The 27,023-nt window shown below is 40.2% G+C and overlaps 1 long non-coding RNA gene across 1 annotated transcript in view; it reads right to left on the reverse strand.

Annotated features, from left to right (window-relative positions):
* Window positions 1-4,439: 4,439 nt before the first annotated feature.
* Window positions 4,440-27,023, reverse strand: part of LOC119869623 — a 250,616-nt gene continuing 228,032 nt past the window's right edge. Inside the window, exon 4 of the long non-coding RNA XR_005371039.1 lies at window positions 4,440-4,506. This is a non-coding gene — a long non-coding RNA (uncharacterized LOC119869623). The remainder of the gene's footprint in view (window positions 4,507-27,023) is intronic.

Consider the following 27,023-nt stretch of genomic DNA (forward strand, 5'->3'; position numbering starts at 1 on the left):
ACGTTCTCTCTCTCCCATCAGCATTCTGTCTGTTGCAGCAAAGTCCAGAGCATTGTAAACCTAGTTTAGTGAGAAGAAGGATTTCCTTAAGAAGACCTGAACTGAGAGCTAGTTCAGAAAGAAAGCTGAACCCTATGACAACTCATCAAATTGCATTAAGTGCTATTGTTCAAGAACCTGTTGATCTAACTTTCTTCCTCTCCATTCCCATCCTCATATCTAGCCTACAGAAGTAACAGCTTTGTTTTGCTTAAAAGCCATCACAGCCATCTCTAACCAACATGTAAACCTGTTTAAAATTGCCAAGATTTCTGCATTTACGATAGGCTTTAAAATAGGTTAAACACTTAAGTTTGACATCATATATTAACAATCTGCCATCTGGCATTATTTTAGTTTATTTTACTGACAATAAGCATACCAACTAGATCAACGTAAACAATTTAGATGGCATCATTCTTTTGAGCACATTATACCAAATATTGTGTCCTTTGTGAACACACGTAAGGGAGAGAATTTTGCACTGTTTTTTAAAAATATTGTATTTATTTATTCATACGAGACACAGAGAGAGAGGCAGAGACATAGGCAGAGAGAGAAGCAGGCTCCCTGCAGGGGACCCGATGTGGGACTCGATCCTGGGATTCCGGGGTCACGCACTGAGCCAAAGGCAGACGCTCAACTGCTGAGCCACCAGGTGTCCTGAATTTTGCAGTATTGATTCCACTCACGAGCATCACTTAAGCTTGGTTTTAATTTCATTTTAAATTAGTGCAAGTGATTTACATGGTTTTTCATCAAACCTTGAAGTTCCATTCTATTCATTTGGCCATTGTCACATACACCACCCAAATGCAAGTAAATGACACAGAGAGAGAATTGTACTGAAGGCAGTGGGTTATGTTGGGAATATGTTGGTGGTGGGAATGACAGGCTATGTTAAGAGGACCATGCCAGAGGGCATAATATAAAGCATGTTGATTAACGAATCCCAATGTGCATATAATGTTTTATCGATTCTTTGTTCATAATGGAGTCATACCGTTTTTACATCAACTATTTTGCAGAACAAGGTTAAAGACAGGTATGTGGTCCTTAAACGATGCCAATTATACAAAAAGCCCAAACTTCCATGTTTTTTGAAGTCAGTGTCAGGCAGAGAACCCAGGTCCACTTATTTTTTCTAGAATTAAAATGGTACCACCTCACCTGAAATGGAGAACATGACTCTGTTTATATAAATTGCTCTCAAATTTATTATGTTTTTATTTTTGCTCTCAAATTTAATACAAAACAACATCCTTCTGCTTCTATTATGAAGATCTTGAAAGAATTGTTATATGTAATCAAAAACATGATACACAAATCTTCCTTAATATAATTATATGCATATGTATATGCAATATATGCATTGCAATATAAAATAATATATATGCATATATATGATAGTGTGAAATTATGTTCTAGTCATAATATTTGTCTTAATGCTGCTGTGAATTTATGGTCTTTGATAAATTCTAAAATTCCTAGTTATAACAGCTACTTTCATAATATTTATTCTTGTAATGTGTGTAAAATTTAATAGATGATCTCTGCAGAGATCTAATGATTTAAATTATACCGCTGTTGCCTTCAAACAAAGTAAAGCTTTCAGAACAGTATCTTTAGAATGTACGAGCCCCATCTCTTCAGATTTGAAAGATTTGAAATACTTATACAGGATTTTCTGTGCATTTGATAAGTTAGGAAATGAAAGTATTTGCTTTAATATATACCAAACAAAATATGACTATCCTCCTATTTTCAGGCTAAAAATTGTTAGACAGGAGCTTGGAAAGAACAAAATTAGTGAGAAAAAGGGTCACTTTGAGAGTGTGAGGTTGTTAAGAAGCCCACTGGAGAAGGACAAGAGATGAACTGTATTGCTGTTACTTAGGTGACAACGGTTGGAGGTTGACGATGTGAAGATGAGCAGTGAGATCAAGGCAAGATGTCACACTGCTTATTCAGAATGTCAAATTGGTAGCTCCCTAAACAACTGCTAGATAAATCAACATGAGAACATTCTTCCCAAGAATATAAAAGTTAGAACAAGGGGCTTTTATGAAAGGAAATGCCAATGGTTCTTCTGGATAATAAAACCTTCTGTTAAATTTCAATTCATTTAGTTTACCCGAAGTACAGAATGTAGGGATGTGAAGTATGCTCCCATTCTGAATTTCTTCTGAAAACACAAACTTCTGGCTGTGTTTGAAAAACAACAACAACCAACTATGAAGAAATATGATCTCAGTATTCAGTATACACCAAACAGGCTTATTGCCTGGGCAGTCAGCAGAATGGTTTTCAACATTCTTGTATTTGTTTTATATGACTAACACTTGGTTTCTGAGAATACACACACACACACACACACACACACACACACACATCTGTGGTTTCTAGACAAAGTGCACTTAAAAAATATCATAAAATAATTGTCTTCTCTAAAAATAGGTAGATTGATAAGATAGTTGATGTCTAAAGCCTTTTAAGTTCAATCCAACTTTACCTGTTAGATTTTCCACTTTTGAAAAACTCAAAGCAAAAATATCATCCAGATAAATATTCTTCTAATAGCTCCATGTGGGAGTAAAATATTGTATTTAACATAAGCTACGGAGTCAGTTAGTAAAATGTTTCAACACATGTACTAATAACTGTAGAGATGGCTTCTCACTCAGTAAACCATTTTTTTTTTATGTTGACAGTCTCAGAGGAGCTTTGTGATGTTCACAGAATTTTTAGACTATTTTATCTTTGATAAAAATTCAACTTGCAGTGCATTCATGACTAGCTCATGTATGCTTCTCAACAATTGTTATAATAATAATATGTTTCCTCCTATTGGGTATTTTAGCTCAGGTCTTGTTTATTTGTTTTATTGTTACGAGCAAGGGAGACTGGTAGAGGTCAATATCCCTTGCAAACCCGGAGAATAGATGCACAATGCCTCAGGAACACTATTATAAGCCAAGCTTGGTCTCTTTAATCAAGTATGTAGTAAAAAGCTGGTAGCTATCTGGAAAACAGCCTGCAAAAGAGTCAAATTAAATTAGGAATACTGGCTCTTCCATGTCGCTTCCATCGGTAGAGTAGCAGTGTGGTGTGGAAGGAACTGTATGGGCTTTGAATTTAGGAAATGCTGAGCTTAAAAGTAGGCAAATCAGCTTTGATGAGCCTTAATGTTTCCAACTGATAAGTGGGGATATGAATACCTTGCTTGTGGCTGGTTTTCAGTGAATTAAATGAGATAGTAGATGCACAGTGCTTGGCGTACCAAAAGTGTCTGAATACTAGCATGAACCTTATTACCTTTTTAACCTGGATCATTCAAAATAAAGCAGAGGCTTGAGTTTTGGTTGTATGTTCCTGCCCATCTTTGTAATCCTGGCTGCTACATGTCTTCATAAAATACTAACCACCCCCCAAAACTTACATCATAAACTTTGGATTTATTTTATGTAAGATTCCTTTATGTAGTCAAGCATGAAAGTGACAAGTGCTTTGATGGCCTTTTCCCATTTAATTCATCAGACAGAGAAACCAAAAAGATTCACAACCATATTATGTTAATGATCACAGTTTCAAAATGCCCTAGAACCACAATAAATAACCTATGACATCCATAACCATTTTGTGATTCATTGTTCATAACCAAAGGACTTCTCTGACATTTATATACTCTGTTAAACCACCCATATCTGTGTAAAAATTTTAAAAAAGGCATTAGCAGGTATGTTTTATACTAATCAGAGCAAGGCTATTCAAGCTTATGACCCAAAGCATGTTGAATGACTCATTTCTTCGCACAGGCTGTCCTTCAATTATGGAGAAACCTGCCTATTACTGCACATTAATTAAGTATAAAATTATGAACTCTCTCTATATATCTGTGTCCTGACACTGCAAATGGCATTAGTTGAAATATTATTTTTATATGCTTTAACAACTTAATACATTTAAGGGTAGCATAAATGTCTCTTGTCTATCTTTTTTTTTTCTGATAGATGCTGCCATTTAATTGCATTCGGTGGTTTATGAACTATAATCATGTGACTCTTGAACCTTCGGAGGCTGGCAGTGGAAGCATCCATGAAGAGAAAATGCAACCTTATGCTTTCAGGGAGGATGGAGAGTATACAGCCTCTGTCAAAGCCCTCTGTTAAGGAGAGAGGGCCAGAGCAAGGGCAGGAAATGCATTCCAATAAGATGGTTTTAGGCTCCTGGTTCTCAAAGTCACCTGATCTTTTGAATTTATTACTAAAATGCAAGGAAGCCAAAAAGGCCTACACTATAATCTGTTATCAGACAATAAGTGGAGTTAGCATTTGAGTACCAGGCCAATCAGAAATAGGCATTGCCAGACAGAATAGGGCATTAGTACAGGAAAGTGGAAGTTACACAAAAATATTTCTACTGACCTTCTCGCATCTGCTTCCGTTTGAATTTGTTCCAGTTGTACCCCTGTGAGATAACAGAAAAGGAAATAATTTAGTTTATAGATGGTTATAGGGCTCCCCCCCAAGAAACTTAGGTTGAATGAAAATAATGTCAATGTTGTGATATTATAAAAATGACGACTAATTTTAAATATATTTTGATTGTTGGAAAGTATTATGGATCATTAATACAGGGAGGTGTTTGTATATTAGGCAACATAAATTAGACTAGAGTCCTATCCTGCTAGAGGCCTTGGAAGAAATCTCACCCATCTGATAATAACAACCTCTCTCTCACAGAAGTGTCTAGAAAAGTGAGAAACATTATAAACTTAAAACATTGGACTACCTGATAACGGCAAGTTAAAATTAAAGGCTAATGTCAGGTGACAAACGATACAAACGTTAATGTCATAGAAGCATAAAACAAATGCTAGTTTAAGGGAACAAAATATAGCAGTGGCAGGACTCTGCTGGCTCATACCAGAAGAAAAGAAGGGACACCCAGAGATGTTGTCTGAGACTGGGGTGAAGCTGAGATTTTTCACAGGGCATATGCTTCCTTGCCCTTGAATAAAGAGAAAGTTGCCATGGCTATAAGTCAATGTAGATGCAATTTATGAAATGAGATCTGTATATTCAATTAGCATCGTGCCCACAGAACTTCAAAATGGCAAACTACAGGCGTTTGGGCATGTTCATATACTGACATCTTGAAAATCTGTCTCTAAGTTGCATAGAGAAAGGAGGAAGCGGAGGAAATGCGGGTAAGGCGGTCTACAAGAACCTGCCCCCAAATCAGAAAGCACTGAACTCCAGTGTCGACTAAAGCACCACCTCCAAACATCAGTATAAGCCTCGCTACCTGCTAACAATCGACTAGAGTGCTTGTTAATGAAAATTTCTTATTTATCCATTCTAATAAGAGATAAAATAATCTGCTTCTTTGCAGAATTCCCCATGACATTGGAATACGCAAAAGAATTAGAATCACTAGCCCAGCCTTTTCAGAAGTGACTGGCCAGAGCCAGCTCCAGCTGCAGGGGGGTCTCTGCAGGTCTCTGGCTGGTTTTCTACAGTAATGGCAAGTGACTCTTGCCATCCCCAAACCTGTGTGTGCATTGGGTGCAGAAGGGACTGCAAAGCACAGACTCAAAGGCCACCCAGAATTTGTCCCAGCACCTCCTCATCCATTAATAACAACAGAGAACATCTCCCTGATGTGGTACCTTCCATTTTCTAGGCCCTGAAGAAGTAGGATAATCAACTCCTGTGTGGTGTGTTTTTTGTGATTCTCTCACATATTTGAAGGCTTTCTGCTCCTACTTACAGCTGCATAAAATTCATCAGTTATGAAAAGAAGGGGAAAAAAGGACGAGGAGAGATTTATTTTCAAAGATTTATTTCCAGGGGTTAGTTAGAGGATAGTGAGGATTATGAATAAAAGAAGGTCCTAGAACTCTCTGTTCTTGGTAATAGAATAGGATACCGTAATGATGGCTTTTCTTTTCAGACACGAAAGAAGTTTCTTCATGAAGAAACTCATGTGTAAGGCACCCACCCTGCAAGCTGTCTTACGTTGATAACTCTTAAATAGCTGATCTGATTGATGAAGCACGCATGTACCATTTAGGCCCATATTCCCCCAGAGGATTGTTCAAACCCGATTTTAGTCTTCTTTCAAAGGTTTGAGTTTCATTATCTTTAAGAAATGGCTTACATGTAGAAACATACTACGCGACTAATGTCAATGTGGCCAGGGAAGACATGTTAAGTAGAAGCTACTCAGTGAAGTGTAATCAGTAGTAACATTATTAAAGGAATTGATGTTTGAGAAAGAAAGTGCATCTTGTAGGATCCTCAATGGGACAAAAAGAGGCAAGAAGCTAGAAAGAATGAGAAACTGTGTGGTGAATGGAAATAGCGGACTCTTTCTGTTATTTCTGCCCTAGTAATGATTCTGTTTTTTTCTAGTCTAGTAATTTATTTTGAAAAAAAAATGAGAGAATGTTCTAGTTAATCATCATCATCATCATCATCATCATCATCATCAAAAATAGCTTTAAACTCAGAGGCTTAAAGACGCAAAGATTTCTTTCTTTCTCATGCTATGTGCCCATTTGGGTGAGCTGAGACTCCTCCGTTTTTCAGTCTTTTTAAATTTTTTATTTTAAGATTTTATTTTAGAGAGAGAGAGAGTCCATGTATGGATGCCTGAGTGGGAGGAGGGACAGAGGAAGAGGGAAGGGGAGAAAATCTCAAGCAGACTGTGCTGAGCACAGAGCTGGATGTGGGTCTTGATCTCATAACCCTGAGATCAAGTCCTTAGCCAAAACCAAGAGTCAGACACTTAACTGAGCCACCCAGGTACCCCACAATCTTACTTCTTTTACACCCTTGATCTCCTTTTTAAAAATTTTAAAAATTTAAATTCAATTTGCCAACATATAGTATAACACCCAGTGCTCGTCACATCATGTGCCCTCCTTAACACCTGTCACCCAGTTAGCCCAAGCCCCATCCCTCCTTCCCTTACACAACCCTTTGTTTGTTTCTCAGAGTTTGGAGTCTCTCATGGTTTGTCACCGTCTCTAATTTTTCCCCACTCAGTTCCTCTCCTTTCCCTTATGATCCCTTTCACTATTATATTCCGCATATGAGTGAAACCATATGATAGTTGTCTTTCTCTGACTGACTTATTTCACTCAGGATAATCCCCTCCAGTTCCATACACGGTGATGTAAATAGTAAGTATCATCTTTTCTTATGGCTGAGTAATATTCCATTGTACATATACCACAACTTCTTGATCCATTCCTCTGTCAGTGGACATCTTAGCTCTTCCCTAGTTTGGCTACAGTGGACATTGCTGCTATGAACATGGGGGTGCAGGTGGCCCTTCAGATCACTTCATCTGTATCTTTGGGGTAAATACTCAGGAGTGCAATTGCTGGGTCATAGGGTAGCTCTATTTTTAACTTCTTGAGGAACCTCCACACAGTTTTCCAGAGAGACTGCACCAGCTTGCATTCCCATCAACAGTGCAGGAGGGTTCCCCTTTCTCTGAATCCTCCCCAACATTTGTTGTTTCCTGTCTTGTTAATTTTAGCCATTCTCACCGGTATAAAGTGATATCTCATTGTAGTTTTGATTTGTATTTCCCTGATGACAAGTGATGTGGAGCATTTTTTCATATGTCTGCTGTCCATGTGCACGTCTTTTTAAAAGAAATGTCTATGTCTTCAGCTCATTTCTTGACTAGATTGTTTTTAGGGTGTTGAGTTTGATAAGTTCTTTATAGATCTCGGATACTAGCCCTTTATCTCATATGTCATTTGCAAATATCTTCTCCCATTCTGTAGGTTGTCTTTTAGTTTTGTTGACTGTACCCTTTGCTGTGCAAAAGCTTCTTATCTTGATGAAGTCCCAATAGTTCATTTTTGCTTTTGTTTCCCTTGCCTTCAAAGATGTGTCTTGCAAGAAGGTGCTGCAGCTGAGGTCAGAAAGGTTGCTGCCTATGTTCTTCTCCTCTAGGATTTTGTTTTGTTTTGTTTTGTTTTGTTTTGTTTCCTCTAGGATTTTGATGGATTCCAGCGAGCCTCCCCTTAGTACTGCCCTTACTCAGGACAATAGAACATTCACTGTATAGAATTTTGCTGGTAATTATAGCAGAGAAAAAGAGAGAGCACAGCAAATTGTGAAGTAAGTAAGAGTTCCCAACCTGAAATGATAGAATTCAGCTTATGTTTCATTCATTAAAGCAACTTTAAGTTGGCCAGGAAGTATAGTGTGAACCATGTGTCCAAAAGGGAGGAAAATAAAATATTCAATGAACAGCAGTAATCACTCTAACAGTCTGCCCTCTGGTCGCTAAATATTTGAGGTCCTCTCCCTCTAAAACATACACTGACTCACTTCCCAAGCAAAGTCTCATCAAATCACAGCTCAACTTCAATGTCCATGATCTCCCAGTGATGCTAAGTATCCTAACATATCTCCTCCTTGTCTGGAGATCTATACAGACAAGTCATCATCCAGTAGCCCAAATACCAACCCTAATATGCAGTGGTAATACAGGATAGATCACTATCATCACCAGGAAAGGTGATAAACAAGAAACACAGGGAAGTCACTCTGTAGAAATCCTGAAATTTGATGAATTTGATGCTGATAAAGGATACTTAGAAGAAAGGCAGGCAGGGACAAGGGGTCCCCCACCCTAAGAGGAAACACCCTTAAAAGGATTTTACAGCACTTTGGAAGGAGCCTTCCATCTCTTCCCATGTGATAGATAGTTGGCAAAAGACCTGATTAGATGACAGGAATATGGAGGGTTAATCCGATTAAAACAGCTTGGCAACAAGCCCTTATAAACCCCTAGACTTAGGAATTCCGGTGGCAACCCTCTCAGTTCCCCTCCCTCTCTGGGAGCTGGGAGCTGGGAGCTAGCTTTGTCCTACCTGTACTTTACTGTACTATCAATAAATTTTTCTTTGCTGCCCACCACTCTTCATCTGCTCTACTTCTTCGTTCTTTGAAGTGGCCTGACCAAGAATCATGGGCATGAAAGGAAAAGAAATCCTGTTACATTGCTAGACAAATGTCATGGGGACCCTTTGGCTGAAGGAATGCAGAATGTCCTGTAGACTGTAATTCTGGTTCTTAGAAGGGTCCCCCGCCCCATCTAACTTTTCTCCACTGGCTCTCAGCTACTCTTCTGGTTGTTTGTATTTAAATTATCCTTCCTGGAACATCTGAATTGGAAGTAAGACTGTGATGCTATGTCCTCCCTGTTGGCGGAGCAACTTTCTCCAGTGGGCTCCCCAGCCTTCCAGAAAGTTAGGGACCAAAGGTCAATTTTATTCTTGAACAAGCATATATTATTTTGTCCATGCTCGTGATTTCTCCCACAATACACCCTTGAAATATTAGCAGTTTTTCAAATGTCTGCCTCAGTCAGCTACATGTGCCAACAGCCACATCCAGAATTCTTTCTAGACATATTTCTTAGATTTACAATATTTGCTTCCTGCCCCATGCTTTCTCTTTCTCAACTTAATTACAAGCCTTGGGCCAATCAGGCTGAGGTGGGAGATACATCCCTTTAATCTCTTTTCCCTGAGCTATTTTATTCAATTGAAAGGATTTACTGTGTGCTACCTTAATCCATTCAAAGGCTGTTAATAATGGGAATAAACAGCTTTAGCCTTGATTGGATCCTCGCCTCAAGGCTACGTTTTGATCAGATTTTGCTGCTCAAAGGAATTTTTTCAACCCATGTCCCTGAATTTGTAGATTCCATTTTGTTTTGTCACAGCTTTCCACTGAGTATTATTAATGATCACGGAAATATTAAGAGTTATTCCAAAGAATATCCTGGATTCCAGCCATACAACTCCCTACCCATTTTGTGCAGTTGGAGCCAACTTCCTGTTACTAATAAGGATCCATCTCTGCTCATTTGTTCAGTAGTAAGAAGAGTTTAAAATGCCCAGAAAGGAGTCTTAGCTTCAACATCAATGGAACTATGGTTTTATCTCTTGTGGAAGGTTTTCTTTTTTGGAGATTGTACCCCTAACCCTTCCAAGCCTAAGGCTGTGGGACAGGAAGCAAATATTTTCTAAATACTTTTGTCAGAACAATGTTGCATGGAGTACTACAATGGAGAATTCTTTAAAGGGGTCAAGATGCTAGTAGCAGCTGGGAAAGAAAACAAACAGCAGACAAGGAAAACAAATTTCTATCTACAATATGTACCTATTCTCATGAGGACAAATTGCTGCCCTTCCAAAATGGAAGGGAGCCAATGTGATGAATTTGCTACCTTTTGGCTAGATGGTAACCAATCTCTCCAGATCACCTCAGGGAATGGTGCCATGCTGATTGGTCTGTGTTGACATCTTCTATTGGTAGGTGGGGCACTCAGCATCATCAATGGCTGTATCTATATCAGCCATAAAGAAGGGAATTTTAGGGGAGCCCGGGTGGCTCAGCGGTTTAGCACTGACTTCGGCCCAGGGCGTGATCCTGGAGACCTGGGATCAAGTCCCATGTCGGGCTCCCTGCATGGAGCCTGCTTCTCCCTCTGCCTATGCCTCTGCCTTTCATGAATAAATAAATAAAATCTTTAAAAAAAGAAAAAGAAGAAGGGAATTTTATGTTGTTGAGTCTATTTAGAGCCTTCACTGAGCATCACTGCTCTGGCGTGCGTGAGAGAGAGAGAGAGAGAGAGAGAGGTTACCAGGTATCTACAAAATGAGTTTTCTTGGTCATCTGGCTGTTGAGAACATTCTCTGAAATGGATGTCCCTTATTAGGCATTGATATTACACACAGATATCTTATACACTATGTGTGCCCATTCCAAGAGACACACTCAATATTCCTTTGAAAGATCGATCACCTTGTCACCAATCTGATCCTTTTCAACTGGCCATACATTATCTAATGTCCATTATTTTGTGTCATTCATATCTCAAATTATCTTTCCTACAAAACAATGTGGACAACCAGATATGTGCCCCAACTTATTCCTATTGGGAAAATTTCATTTCACTGCCATCTGGCAAGGATACTTTTGAATGAACTATATGATATGTTATATCCACTTCCACCCAGTAACTTACACAGATCCGCCAAAAACAAACAAACAAACCTTACCCAGCTATGCCTGAATTATTTTTTCTTCAGATAACTAGTCAACTGAGGAAAATTCCACCAAATTTCAGATGTGAGCGGAGGAAAAGACCACAAAGCAGTAGTAGGAGGAATGGGACACCTGCACATGCAATTTTCACATATTTTCTGGACCTGCTTAGGAGTGTCTCATACAGAGGTTTTCCATTTAGTACTGGAATGCTGATGCTGGTGCTTAGCCTTATGACTTGCCAGAGCAGATAATAACCAGCAGGGAGCCTCCTAGATATTGCTCGATCAAAATCATCCACCAAGAATCCAACATGGTGGACAGAAATCTACCAGGATCAGCACAGTGGTAATTCATAATCTTTCACCCACTTCCTAGAATTGTGCTAGTTCATGGACCCCGAGTCTGTTGATCAAGGGAGAAACTGTCTTCCTTTGAGGAGAGATCCCACAACACACCTCAAATATACGCTTTAAATTTTCTTCTATGCCTTCACTAGAGGGACAGTAGGCATTTACCAGGGAACCTGTGAACTAGGAGGCAGTAAATACCCAGATTTGCTAAGAGTTTCTTGACACTGGCTTTGAATTTATGTTAATCCCTGATGATCAACACATCACCAAGGTCCACAAGTCCTACCTAAGCACTGAGAAGAGACTGGTGACTCTGGAAGTCAGGTGGCAAGTGCAGTTTAGGGCAGAAGTGGTCTCACGGTGTGTCCTGTGAGCCCACGGAAACACTGTGTTGTTCTTTTCAGTTTCAGAACGGAGGGGGGTTAGATACACTCAGCATCTGGCAGGATTCCCACATTGTCTTCTTATCATATAGAGGAAGGGCTATCTTTGAAGCAATGGAAGCTTTTATGACTCCAGGGAAAAGGGAGAAGTAGAAGAATTTATTTTCTCAGAGGCCAGTAACAATTGAAACCATTCAATAGGGGCCAGAGCAGATAGGGAACAAAGCACAGAAGGAGCACGTTCCTACCTTCTGGACTCCTGCAGGGGTGCCTCTGATTGGGCACGCCAACCAGAACTAGCCAGTAATGGAGTCTTGGTTCATGCAGTCTTAGGGTGCTTAGCTCCAAGGGCACAGAGGAAGGTAAAGAATGATAGAAAATGGACAGGGTTGGAAAAAAGAAAATAATCAGCCAAACTACCACAGGCATTTATTCCTGTCATTGAAGAAAAAATAGAGAATGGAATTTTCTAGAAGAGGTGTTTTACTGGAGAAAGAAATATGTGTCGTGAAGGTTGACAATTAATATGGGGTTTCCTGAGAGAGGAAGAAAAGGATTTATTTTTTAAGACAAACTTAACATTAATTCAACAGAAATAAGCCAGGTTTGTATGATGTTAGAGATTACGTAGTTTGAGGTTGGAGCATATAAAAGGTATTCTTGGATCAAGTACTATAAAAATATGGATTGTAGTTGAACGGAGAGCTTTTGCTTTCTTTTGGTTGTGTTCGTAGAAATATATTGAAGACAAAGAGAACTGTGTACAGTGTATGTCAGATGTATGTGTAGCATATATTTTTAAATAGATTTATCTACTCATCAGGCCTGTGGACGATGTGTCTTATATGAGTGCTTGTGTGTTTCCGTGAACTTTAATCATCCCTAAGTGAGGCAACTATTTTATTCCAAATTTTGCACTATGATCTATGGGCTAAATTTTAGAAGATGCCCTCCATCTCTTATTTCTCCTGATTTGCTTTGTGAAGTTTTATTTATTTATTTTATTTTTTAATTTTTTTTAATTTATTTTTTTGCCTTGTGAAGTTTTAAAGGGGCTTGTGATTTAGTCTGGACAGCTTACAGAAGCCTTCCCACAATTCCACTTTGGCCAAAGTTTTGATTTGAAAAATCTAATGATACAAGTTTTTGCTTGGGTATAATTTTTTTGCTATCCTTGGTTGGACTCAGCTAGTAACTTTTAAATTAAATTTTTCTTGGTCTACTTTGTTATAAAACAGAAAAGGTAATACCCCAAGGAGAGATTCTTGCTTTTTATCAGAGAACCTACCTCTAGTTTATTTAATTTGCTTTTTTTTTTTTTAATGGTTGACTATTCTTTCTCTATTAAAGGCCTCTTTTATTTTCTATTTCAGTTGTGCAAGAACACTTGGGACAAGAAGAGTCTTTTAATAAAGCAGCAGTTCCCTCTGTTATCCGTATCTCCTAGCATATGCTCTTGCTTTAGTGTTCAGATTTGGAGAAATTAAAAGGACTGGGAAGTGTGTTTTCTCAAGACACAAAGTAAAAGAACAGGATTGCTAATAAACACTTCTGTGTCTGTAAAAACCACCTCAAAAATTAAGTGAGTGCAGTATAAATCATAGAGAGGTACTCTTCACATTTTTGTGATTTACAAGGCAGGGAAAGAGGATCATGGTAATGTCTTGGTCAAATGTAATCTCTGGGATTCTAAATCAAATTAAAAATAGTGTGTTTCTAGCCAGGAAAGCCTTTACATTTATCCTGTCATGGGAGTCCACATTCAAGCTGTGTCATGGTCGGAGATTGATTGGAATTAGAGCTACTTAGGTCTAAGTGTCGGTCCCCAGATGCCCAAACAATAAACCTGACAGTATCTCCAGAGCATTCAGTAAAAGTTAGGTGGTTGGCTATGAAGAAGAGAGAAAACATTCCAGAGTGTTCCCTTGAGTTTGAAGAAAGCTTCCTGGGGCATTGGGAGAACTCTGCATGCCTTTGCTTCTTAGTTAAAAACATATGGGGTAAGAATTTTGAGAAAAGCTTCTGGTGACAGAGCTTGCAGGAAACTGAGAATTGGATCTGAAGTCCGAAGATCCAGGTTTCGGTGAGGTCTTGCCCTCACCAGCTCCTCCTAAGACTGTAAGACCCCCTTTCCTACGCGTGCTCCGGGGAAAGAGGACCAATCTGACAGCTTTATTTCCGACTGTGATGAAAAATAATACCGCATGTGAGAAATGCACGATACACTAAATGCAATGCACAAGCGCCACATGCTTTCGCTCATAAACACAGAGAAGTAAGGAAGAGCCAGATTTTGTGTGGGCAACACTCAGCTTTTATAGACCAAGACACAGAGGCTAAGGAGGCTGACTACATTGTTTAGGGCCTCCACAGAGAGAGAGAAAAATTAAAAATTAAAGTTCCCAGGAAGCCCGCTTTCTATTAAACTTAAGGGAGATATGAGAGGATTGTAGATCAGTGTTTTTCAAAACATGGTCTGTGGAAGACCCGCCTCAAAGTGTGGGAGTAGACGAAAAAGGTAAATTCATGGTCTTGGTCCTCTTTGCCCAAGACTAACTGGATCAGCCTCAATGGGAAGGGGCTCCTTTGGTACAAATTCGCACGTGAATCACGTGCCCTGCAGTCCCTGCAAATCACCCTTTTGCAGAGACCCTCACAGTGAGGTCAGAGGGTGGAATACTATGTCCCTGTCTTCAGGGGGTGGTTTCTGAATCTTCTAAAGGAAGGTTAACTAGGTTGCTGCCATTTTCCAGTGTGTGTGTGTGTGTGTGTGTGTGTGTGTGTGTGTAAAAATTAGGGATTTATTCACGGCCTGAGAAAAACCAGAGCTCCCTTGATAAATGCGGCCTGTGTGGCAGGGGGCCGCGTGCATCACTCAGCTGCTGCCTGAGAGCAGAAGGCGCCTGATCGAAGCCCCTCAGCAGGAGAGACACCCACAGTACCTGCGGGGCCTTTATCACTGGATGAAGAAAACACCAGTGTTTGAACGTCTTGATCCATTTCCCAGAAAAAAACAAGACAAACTTCCCAGGCCTCTGAAAACGACGCTTGCGCTGGCAAGAGTGAGGGGGTGCGGGGGGCCCTACCCTTCAGGGAGCTCTGCCCCAGGCCTGTTGCACTGCCTCGCCCTGACCAGGTGCCCTCCGCACGTCACACGTCACTGTTCCGGATGGCTTCCTGCCTCAGAGCGGCTGGTGGCCCACGGGACAGACAGGATGGGGGGTGGTGAACAGGTGCCAGTGTGATGGCAGGGGCTGGGCGCTGCCGGCCATCTGGGCTCCATTCCTAGGAAGGATTTTCTGACCCTATGGCCTTGGCAATGCTGCTTACTGTCCCTCAATTTCAATCTCCTTATTAGTTAAATTCAAGACAGAAGCACCTACTTCGCTGGGTTCAAAGGCGATTGAGATGAGCAGATGCCATAAATTTGTGCAACACAAGGCCATTTACACAGAGATGTGTCCTTCCCCTCGACCCCCTCCCCCCGGAACCCGTCCACCCTCTCCCACCCCTGGCTGCAGTGCTCCTATTGTTAGATTCGCTTAAATTTAGCCAACACTTATTTGGCACCTACTGTACACACACAAGCACGTACGCACTGATGTCTGTCCACAACAGCCCCTGGGGAACGTTGCCAGGATGTCACAGAGGGACTTTGCCGTCAAGTTAGTCGTGGTCACGGGGCAAGGGGCTGAGTCACTGCGAGGCATCCCACACAGTGCTGGCCACGGTGGTCCTGCAAGGAAGGGGTCCTGATGCCCAGTTTACAGATGGAATCTCGGCTCAGACCGAAAACCTTTCTCCCTCAAACCCACTCCTTTCTAATTTCTATTTCGGAGAATAGAATTGCAATTAGCCTGGTTATTCGAGAGGGAAATTTGGGGATTTTCCTTAGAATGGGCTCTTTCTTTCTTCTTTCTTTCTTTCTTTCTTTCTTTCTTTCTTTCTTTCTTTCTTTCTTCTTTCTTTTTTCTTTCTTTCTTTCTTCTTTCTTTCTTTCTTTCTTTCTCTTTCTTTCTTTCTTCTTTCTTTCTTTCTTTCTTTCTTTCTTTCTTTCTTTCTTTCTTTCTTCTTTCTTTCTTTCTTTTTCTTTCTTTTCTTCTTTCTTTTTGAAGAGAGACACAGAGAGAGAGGCAGAGACACAAGCAGAGGGAGAAGCAGGCTCCATGCAGGGAGCCCGATGGGGGACTCGATCCCAAGACCCCGGGATCATGCCCTGAGCCAAAGGCAGACACTCACTGTCGAGCCACCCAGGCGTCTCAGAATGGCCTTTTTCTTATTTCCTGCTTCCTATCTGTAGCTACATTTTCTTCATTTAAATTTATTTTCTTCATATTTAAAAAAATTTGCTCTCTCCTCTTCAGGCACAAACGTCCACCTTTAGGAAGTTTAAGGTCTCATTCTCTCGACCTTGGATGGTACAATGCATCTCTCTTTGTCCAGTGAGAGACCTCATGACCCTATGCATGTCAACATTTCTAGAATGCTCTTTTTTTTCTTTTTAAGATTTTATTTATTTGAGACAGAGAGACAGAAAGAGCACAAGCAGGGGAAGGAGGGGCAGAGGGAGAGGGCGAGGGAGAAGCAGACTCCTCACCGAGCAGGGAGCCCAACATGGGGCTCAATCCCAAGACCGCGGGGACCATGACCTGAACTGAAGGCAGATGCTTCACCAGCTGAACCACCCAGGTGCCCCTCCTTCTAAAGCCCAGATTTAGATTTGATCATGTCACCGCTTCCGGTGAATCCCCAGCTCCTCATGCCTGTCCAGGCAGCCTCCACTTCTGAGATTCCCCTTTGGTAATGGCTTGTGGCCTCATGTGCCCCTTCGTACTGCACACCTGAGGTGACCCTGCTTTCTATGCCTGTTCCCCTGGTGAAGACCGCTGGAGACTCAAGACTCACACAGGAGCTACACCCTCTGCAGATACTTGGTTAATCTCCAGTCAGAGCTCCCCACCCCTGCTCCCTGCCTCACTGGGTGCAGGGGCCTCGATCATGGGCTGTTTGCTAACCGCCCCTCTGCCTGGCCTGCTGTACCTTTCTCGAAGCCAGGGGTGGGAGTTTTGTTTGTCTTTGATTTCTTACAGCCAGGACAGCGCTGGCAGTCAGGACAGGCACTCGCTAAGTGTTTATTGAAAGCATAAATATAGGAGTGAGGGAAAAGTCCATCCTTTTACACTGGGATTACATAGATGAGGGGCCAGAGGCTTTGTGCAAGGATTAGACAAGGTCTCTGACACAAACAGCCTGTCTAGGTGATGGAACAACAGGTCAAGTTTAATTGATGAATTATGTCTTATTTTCCTTTTTACTTTCCTATTATTCCATGGAAATGAGTCTATTAGCCTGAATAAATCAAATTTGTTGTAATTCTCCCTTTGTGGCTGTGCAGTTGTAAATGGCCCAAGCTCGGAAAGGGAACCAAATATTTCTACAAATTGTTTTGGAGATGTATTATCCCAGCTTCGTGGATGACCTGGAGGCTATCACCCCTGAATGTTTATCTCACAAAGGTCTGCCTAGAAAAAAAAACAGCTTGGAAAATTGAGGCAGTAGCTTATTTGTCCCTTTAAAGAGTGCTCATTTTACTGCTTCCATAAAAAAAGGAAAATAAAAAGGAATACCAGAGGGGTCTGTCAAGTGGCAAAGAAAGCGGCTGCTTCGAACAAAGTTGATTTTTCTCACACGAGGGGAGCCCTGGGTGGAGACAGGGCTCGTGAGGCAGCTCCATGAAGTGGTCAGTGACTCATTGTCCCTTTTCTTCTTTCTGTAACCATCATTATTGGGATTTGGTTTTTGTTTCCATTGACATAGGGGACTGATCCACGTCCAGGCAAGGAGTGTGCTTTACAGACAGCAAAGAGGGCCAGGAGCAAAGCAAAGCAAAGCAAGCAAGCAGGTGGCCGTGGCATCTGCTTCTTCTTGCCACTTTTGCTAGGCCCATCGGACGTGGCCACAATATACCCATCTCACAGCCACGCTGACTTCCAGGAAGCCTACCAGAGGAAACTTTGTGGCCCCTGGACCTCCCTGAACAAATTGTGGCTCTTCTCATGAGGAAGAACGGAGAGAGAGAGCATGGGTCCTCTAAGACCCAGTGGCATCGGTTCCTGTTTGGGTAGCAGGTAGGGACACTAGAAGAAACACGGAATCACCTGTAGCCCTCTGACTGCTCAGAGGGCTTGCTTTTCGGTTGCACGACATGCTTCCACTCCCTGCCTCTGCTCCATCCACTCTGCTCTCCCTCCCTGGCCGTCCTGCTCAGGCCTCCAGAGATGTCAGCCTGCATTAATGTCTATAAACTCTTTCCTAGACTCTGGTCTCCTGAGTTTTTCCAATTTCGATGCCTTCTGTGGACTACTAGGAGAGCTAACTTTCTAAAATACATATTGAGGATGTCACTGCCCCCCTCTTCCCACCTATAAAGTCTACCCGGTGGGCACTGGTAAAACAGGTGGCTCCATTTACCCATAATACCATGGGTATTAGCCCCTCACAAGCCCCTCTACTCTCTCCACCCAAGTAAAGACTTACTGATGCTTCCTCCCCATCACTTACATCCTCCTGGCTTCCTTCCTGGGATTTTTGTTGTTGTTGCTCAATGTTATCCTTGATATTTATTTAAATCAATTTGACTCTTAAAGTCTGGTGGAAAGAGTATAGGGCACAGCGGATGTGATTTTTCCTAGGCTGCATGTACCCTGCATACAGATCCGGTGCTTCCAACTAACAATCCACCCCTGGCTGAGCGATTCATCACTGTTGCGGGATTTTCCCTGGGAAACAGCAATACTGCTCTGCTTGTATGGGGTTCTTTGATATATAAGAAGATGAGTTCCTAAGTCATTGTAGACAGTTATGTCATTGGAAGCCCATTTATGTGAAATACTTATGCAAAATTCCTTCAAAACACAACTGTCCATTATCATTTATGAGCATAAGACTGCACCTTCTTTTAGGAACATAAACAAAACTTTACGAAGCTTGAAAAAGAGATTCCTTTTTTTAGGAATGCAAAATGTATCTGAAACGTATTTCTTCTTTTTATAAAAGCCTATAATTTAGGGTTCTGGTCCAAGTTGTTGGCATAAGACCCTGAACTCACCTCCTACACAGAACACACCAAATTAGACCTATTGATAGAACAATTCCTCCTGAAGAAAACCAGAAGATCTGCTGAACAGCTATGGAGCAACAAAGACAGAAAGAAGGGCAAGGGAACAGAAAGGACACAGAAATGGTGACAAAGAGAAACCCGCCCCAATGCCACCAAGGACAGTGAGGATGGACAGTGCCAAGGGGCCGATCCCTCTGCCTTGAGCACACGAAAAAAGCCAAGGTTTATGAGTAACTAGTGTATAATAAAACAGACAACACCAGAACCCCAGGGGAACACCAAAGGAGCTGCAGGAACTCTGGCCGGGTCATAACTATGGTGAGTTTAAGTCTCTCTGGCCTTGCCATTTTAAAAGCACAGACAGGAGAGCACAGTCTGGTCTGGTCACCATCACTGGCCCACCACCCTTGTGAGCCCTGGGATAAAAAGAGGGGTTTTTTTGTTTCTTTTCCTTTTTTATTTCTTGTTTCCTCTTTTTTTCCTTTCTTCTTTTCTTCCCCCGCCCCTGCTTTTTCTCTTTTCTTTACAAAGCCACAGGTTAAAAGAGAAGTCACATACATAAAATAACCAGCACTAGAACTCCCCCAAAAGGCCTTGGGAGCTACTGGAACACTCTCTGGGCAGGAAGGGCTTACAGATTGTCTACACTCCCTTCCACAGTCTACATTCCAACCCTCCCACCTTGAAAGCACAGACCAGTGTACAGTCCAGGTGCCCTAGCCACCCTGCTGCATTGGTGAGCCCTGGGCTGCTGGTCCATAGGAGGGCACACCAGGAGACCCCTGGTTAGCACTCACCACCACTCCAGTCTCTGTGCCAAGGTCACACTGGTGCACACCTTCCTAGAACATTCCAGGCCCATACACTTTGGCTTCAGATGGCTTGCTCCCTAGAACATTCCAGGCCCACACCACTTTAGTGCTCCAGAACCTCTGAGTTGATTGCTTCAGATCCCGCCATCCAGCCAGGGTGTGCCTTAGAACCCCCAGCCCATGCTTGCATGATTCAGCTACACCACTAGGGAACCTCCTATGCAAGGTGTCCCGGAACACACCTGCCCATATCAGCCTCAGAACCATTAGCCCGACTGGGACTCCCCATTCACGGAGCACCCTGGTACACCTTGGCTTGCATTCATTCAATTCAGCTTCAGCTGTCCTGCCAGGAGATACTCTGTACAGAGAGCCTAGGGGCCTCCTGGCTTCACACTGCTCCAGTTGCCTTGCCAGGGCACCCCTGCATGGACCATTCTGGAGTACCCCAACTTACACCCATATCAGCTTCAGCTGTCCTTCCAGGGTGCCATCAACACTTGGAACAACAGGACACCCTGGTCTGCATCCACTTTAGCTGTCCTGACAGGATACCCACTGAGTGGAGAGCTCTAGGACCCCCAACCCATGCCACCCACAGCTACAACCAACCCGCAGAAGTCATCAGCCACAGAGAGGATACACAGAGGATGGCCATACCCATGACCATTCCTCCTTCAAGTTCAAGAGAGGCAGCTGTTTTGCATAATCCATAAAAACAAACACAGAAAGTTGAACAAAATGAGGAGAGAGAGGAAAATGCTCCAAAAGAAAGAATGACACAAAACCTCAGTAAAAGAGCTGAGTGAAATGGAGATAAGAAACAGGCCAGATAAAGAATTTAAAGTACTGATCATAAAAATGCTCACTGGGCTGGAGAGAAGAGTAGAAGAACTCAGTGAGACCTTCAATAAAGAATAAAAAATATGGGATCCCTGGGTGGCGCAGCGGTTTGGCTCCTGCCTTTGGCCCAGGGCCCGATTCTGGAGACCCGGGATCGAATCCCACGTCGGGCTCCCGGTGCGTGGAGCCTGCTTCTCCCTCTGCCTATGTCTCTGCCTCTCTCTCTCTCTCTGTGTGACTATCATAAATAAAATTTAAAAAAGAATAAAAAATATAAAAAAGAACCAATCAGAGTTGAAGAATATAATAACTGAAATAAAAATCACATTACCAGGAATCAAAGGTAGACCAGTGCATGCAGAAGAAGGTATCAGTGATCTCGAAGATAGAATAATGGAAAATACCCAAGTGAATAGCAAAAAGAGAAAAAAAAATTAAAAGAGGATAGACTGAGAGGTATCCTGAACAACATCAAATGAACAAACATTTGCATTATAAGGGTCCTGGAACAAGAAAAGAGAAAGAAAGGGGCAGAAAACTTATTTAAAGACATAACACCTGAAAACTTCCCTAACCTAGGGAAGAGTTCCAAACAAGATGACCCAAGGAGGTCCATGGCAAGAAATATAATCATTACAATGTCAAATTTAAAGATAAAGAGAGAATTTTAGGGCAGCCCGGTGGCTCAGTGGTTTAGCGCCGCCTACAGTCCAGGGCGTGGGATCAAGTCCCACATCGGGCTCCCTGCATGGAGCCTGCTTCTCCCTCTGCCTGTGTCTCTGCCTTTCTCTCTCTCCCTCTCTCTCTCTCTCTGTCTGTCTGTCTGTCTGTCTTGCTCTGTCTCTCATGAGTAAATAAAATCTTAAAAAAAAAAAGAGGAGAAAAGCCAAATATAACACGACAGAAACTCATCAATCAGGGCAGCCCGGGTAGCTCAGCGGTTTAGTGCTGCCTTCGGCCCAGGGCCTGATCCTGGAGACCTGGAATCAGTCCCACATCGGGCTTCCTACATGGAGTCTGCTTTTCTCCCTCTGCCTCTCTCTCTATCTCTCATGAATAAATAAATAAAATCTTAAAAAAAAAAAAGAAACTCATCAATCAGAGAAAGCAAGAGAAGAAAGGAACAGAAAAGAGCTACAAAAACAGCCAGAAAACAAGTAACAAAATGGCAATAAGTACATACCGATCAATAATTACTTTACATGTAAATGGCCTAAATGCTCCAACCAGCAGACACAGGGTGGCATAATGGATAAATAAACAAGACCCATCTGTGCGCTGCCTATAGGAACCTCATCTCTGACCTTAGGACACATACAGGGAAAATGAAGGGATGGAGATATAGTCATCATGCAAATGAAAGCAAAGAAAAAAACAAACAAAAACAAAAAACCTGGCATACCAACGCATAGTCAGACAAATAGACTTTAAAAATATATACTGTAATGAAAGACAAAGAAGGATTTATACAATAATAAAAGGATCATTGCATCAAAAGGATAAAACAAATATAAATATCTACACACCTAACATTGGGGCATCTAAATACACACAGCAAATGTTAATGAAAATAAATAGAGACATTGATGGCAATATAATATTACTAGGAAACTGTAACACTCCATTTACAACAGTGGATAGATCATCCAGGCAGGAATCAAGGGAAATGTGTCTTTGAATGACACATTAGACCACATGGACATAATAGAAATATATAGAATATATAGAATATTCCATCTACAAACAACAGAAAACACATTAGGCCACAAAAAAGCCTTAATAAATATGAAATTGAAATCATACCATGCATCTTTTATTTAAAGATATTAAACTAAAAGTAAATCACAGGAAAAAAGCTGAAAAATACACAAACATATGGAGGCTAAATAGCATGATACCAAATGACCAATGGTTCAACAAAGCATCAAAGAAGAAATCAGAAAATAGATGCAAGCAAATTAAAATGAAAACACAATGGTCCAACATCTCTGGATAGCCACAAAAACAGATCTAAGAGGGAAATATACAGTGATACACATCTACCTCAAGAAACAAGAAAAAAATGCAAACAATCTAACCTTATACCAAAAGAAACAACACACAAAAAGAAAGACAAAGCCTAGGTGACTAAAAGGAAGGAAATAACAAAGATCACAGCAGAAATAAGTGACATAGAGACCAAAAAAAAAAAAAAAATCAATGAAACCAAGAGCTTTGAATGATTAAAAAAAAAAAAATGATAAACCCTTAGCCAGACTCATCCATAAAAAAAGATACAGTAAGGAGGGCACTTGATGTAATGAGCACTGGGAGTTATATGCAACTGATGAATCTCTAAATTCTACTTCTGCAGCTAATAATACAGTACATGTTGACTAAATTGGTTAAATAAAAAAAATTTTTAAATATAAAGACCCAAATAAATAAAATCAGAAATAAGAGAGAAGTAGCAAGTGACATCACAGAAATACAAGGTTTATAAGAGAATCCTATGAAGAATTATATGTCCACAAATTGGACAACCTAGAAGAAATGGATAACTTCCTAGAAGCATACAATCTTCCAAACAAATAAGGAAACAATAGAAAATCTGAAGAGCAACTGGTTACTATTGATGAAATTGAATTACTAATCAAAAAACCTACCAAAATATAAAAGTTCTGGACCAGATGGCTTCATAGGTGAATTCCATCAAACATTTAGAGAAGAGATAATATCCATTCTCTCCAAATTATTCTAAAAACTAGAAGAGGAAGGAAAGCTTCCAAATATATTCTACAAGGCCAACATTACCTTAATACCAAAATCAGACAAAGACATCATGCAAAGAAAAATAAAACTACAGGCCAATATCCCTGTAACAAAAATCCTCAACAAAATATTAGCAATCTGCAAACTTCATCCCACAATACATTAAAACAGTTGTTTACGATAATCAAGTGGAATTTATTCAGGATATTCAAGGACGTTCAATATTCACAAACCTATCAATGGGATACATCACATCACTAAAATGAAGGAAAGAAACCATATATCATCTCAATAAATGCAGAGAATGCATTTGAGAAAATTCAACATCCACTCATGATAAAAACTCTCAATAAAATAGATTTAGAGGGAACATACCTCAACATAATAAAAACCACATATGAAAAACCTACAGCTAAACATCTTCATGAAGAAAAGCAGGACTTTTCCTCTAAGATCAGGGATAAGACAAAGATGTCCACTCTCATCACTTTTAGTCAACGTAGTACTAGAAGTCCTAGCCTCAGCAATCAGACAAGGAAGAGAAGTTAGATACATCCATATTGATAAAGAAGTAGTTAAACTGTCACTATTCAGAGCTAACGTGATAATATATACAGAAAACACTAAAAAGCTCCACCCAAACCTACTAGAATTAATTAAGTTCACCCTCAAAACTCTAAAACACTGAAGAAAGAAACAGAAGGTGACACAAACAAATGGAAAGATATCCCATACTCATGGATTAGAAGTGCAAATATTGTTAAAATGTACATATTATCCAAAGTAATCTATAGATTCAACGCAATCCTTATCGAAATACCAATAGCATGTTCTACAAAAGTAGAACAAATAATACTAAAATTTGTATGGAATCATAAAAGACCCCAAGTATTCAAAGCAATTGCAAAAAAGAAAAATAAAGCTGAGGGTATCACAATTCCAGATTTTGAGATATATTACAAAGTAGAAATACTCAAGACAATATGGTACCAGCATAAAAATTGACACACAGATCAGTAGAACAGAATAGAGAACCAGAAATAAACCTATGCTTATATGGTGAATGAATCTATGACAAAGGAGGCAATGAGATACAATGAGGAAAAAACAGTCTCTTCAACAAATGGTCCCTGGAAAAATGCACAGCTACATGGAAAAGAATTAAATTGGACCACTTTGTAACATCATGCACAGAACACTCAAAATAGATTAAAAACCTAAATATGAGACCTGAAATCATAAAAATCCTAGAACACAGGCAATAATTATTCTGACATTGGCTGTAGCAACAGTTTTCTAGATATGACTCCTAAGGCAAGGGAAACAAAAGCAAAATTAAATTATTGGGACTATGGCAATATAAAAAGCTTCCTCACAGCAAAGGAAACCATCAATGAAACAAAAAGACAACCTACTTAGAAGGTTGAAGAAACTATTTGCAAATGATATATTTGATAAAGGGCAAATATCCAAAATATATAAAGAACTTATACAACTCAACACTAAAAACAAAGAATCTGATTAAAAATGGGCAGAGGACCCAAAAATCCCAGAGGATTTTTCTAAAGACATATAGGGAAATATGTTCCACAGACACATGGAAATATGCTCAACATCACTCATCACCAGGGAAATACAAATCAAATCCGCAATGAGATATCACATCATTCCTGTCAGAATGGCAAAATCGAAAAGATAGGAAATAAGAGTTGACGAGGATGGGGAGAAAGACCCCCCACATACACTGTTGGTGGAACATAAATTGGTACAGCCACTGTAGAAAATAGCATGAAGGTTTTTCAAAACTTTAAAAAGAGAAATACCGTATGATCCAATAATTTCATTAATGGATATTCACCCAAAGGAAAAATACTAATTTGAAAGGACATATGCACCCCTATACTTACTGCAGCATTATTTACAAGAACTTCTGCAACCTAAATATGTCTATCAATAGATGAATGGATAAGGAAGAGTGATACACAGAATATTACAAATCTTTTTTTTAAGATTTTAATTTATTTATTTGAGAGAGAAATAGCGCATGAGAGAGAGTGTGAGAGAGATAGCACAAGCAAGGAGAGGGGTGGAGGGAGAGGGAGAAGCAGACTCCTCACTGAGCAGGGAGCCCGATGTGGGGCTTGATTCCAGGACCCCAGGATCACGACCTGAGCTGAAGGCAAATGTTCAACCACTGAGCCATCCAGGTGCCCCCAGAATACTATGAATCTTTAAAAAAGGATGAGATGATGCCACTTGTGATGATATGGATGGACCTGGAGGGTATTCCGCTGAGCGATATAAGTTAGGCTGAGAAAGACAAATGCCATATGATTTCACACATATGTGGAATCAAAACAAAACAAAATTCATATTTTGTTCAAATAGCCATTGTTTCTGCTTGGATAAATCAAAGTTATAAAGTACAGTTACAATGGTTAGATACATCTTTTGTCATCTAAACTTTATTGTAGTTTCTACATAACTGTAAAACTGACATGAATAGTTTGGTTTGATTTTTGTTTAAGACTGAAGAGAGTACATCTTATTCTCAGTGTTCTAGACAAATGAGTATAATGTAATTCTGGTGGGGTCCAAAGTAGACATTAGTTGGGCAAAGATACAATGAATGAAAAAGTATTTTAAACGTAAAATGTTCTGCTTTGTGAATATGTAAGTATAGTATAAAGATTTCTTTCGTCCCATTTATCCCTCTCCTTTAAAATAAACCATAGTTTACAATTGGTAGATCTGTCTATATATAAATATATATTAAAGAGAAAAGATATATATCTGAAAATCACCTAAATCTGCTTTATTAGACTACAGTTCACTTATTGCATAGAAACTGGACTTGGAAAAAATAAAAAAATAAAAATAAATAAATAAATAAATAAATAACTAGATAAATAAATAAATAAATTAATTAATTAAACTGGACTTGGCTTTACATTCTTAATGTACTTTTACTTTTCCTCAAGATATGAACTTAGCTCTCTTTAAACTGAATTTTCTTTTACTACTTAAATCATTTATGGATATCTGGTAAATTATGACCAAATTTTTGTTGGATTGCTTACAGTAAATTGAAATACATACTTGGTACACTAAAAAAAGGGTGGGGATATAAACAAACAAAATCAGAATCAGACCTATAAACACAGTGGACAAACTGACAGCTGCCAGAGGGGAAGGGGGTAGGGGAATGGGCAAAATGGATGAAAGGGAGCAGGAGATACAGTCCTCTAGTTATGAAATGAGTAAGTCATGGGTTTAATAGAGGGCAAGATGTAAGGAATATAGCCAGTGATACTGTGATAGCAATGTAACAGGATAGAGAGCAGCTTCCCCTGTGGTGAGCACAGCATAATGTTTAAACTTGTGGAGTCACCTTGTTGTACATTTGAAATTAATGCGACTTTATGTGTTAATTACACTAAAAAAAAAAAAAAAAGCTTAAACAGAATTATTTATTCTATAAATCTCCTGGAGCTTATAGGAGAATGAAAGCAGAAATCTATGTCAACAGAACTTCCCAGAAACAAGATTTACCCTAGGATTTTGAAATGTGTGATGAAAAACAAGAAAATATTAGGATTTAACGCATAGCAATTGAAAGATGAGTGTAAGGACCA

Source organism: Canis lupus, chromosome 16 (genome assembly GCF_011100685.1).
Source record: "Canis lupus familiaris isolate Mischka breed German Shepherd chromosome 16, alternate assembly UU_Cfam_GSD_1.0, whole genome shotgun sequence".
Classification (NCBI taxonomy): domain Eukaryota; kingdom Metazoa; phylum Chordata; class Mammalia; order Carnivora; family Canidae; genus Canis; species Canis lupus.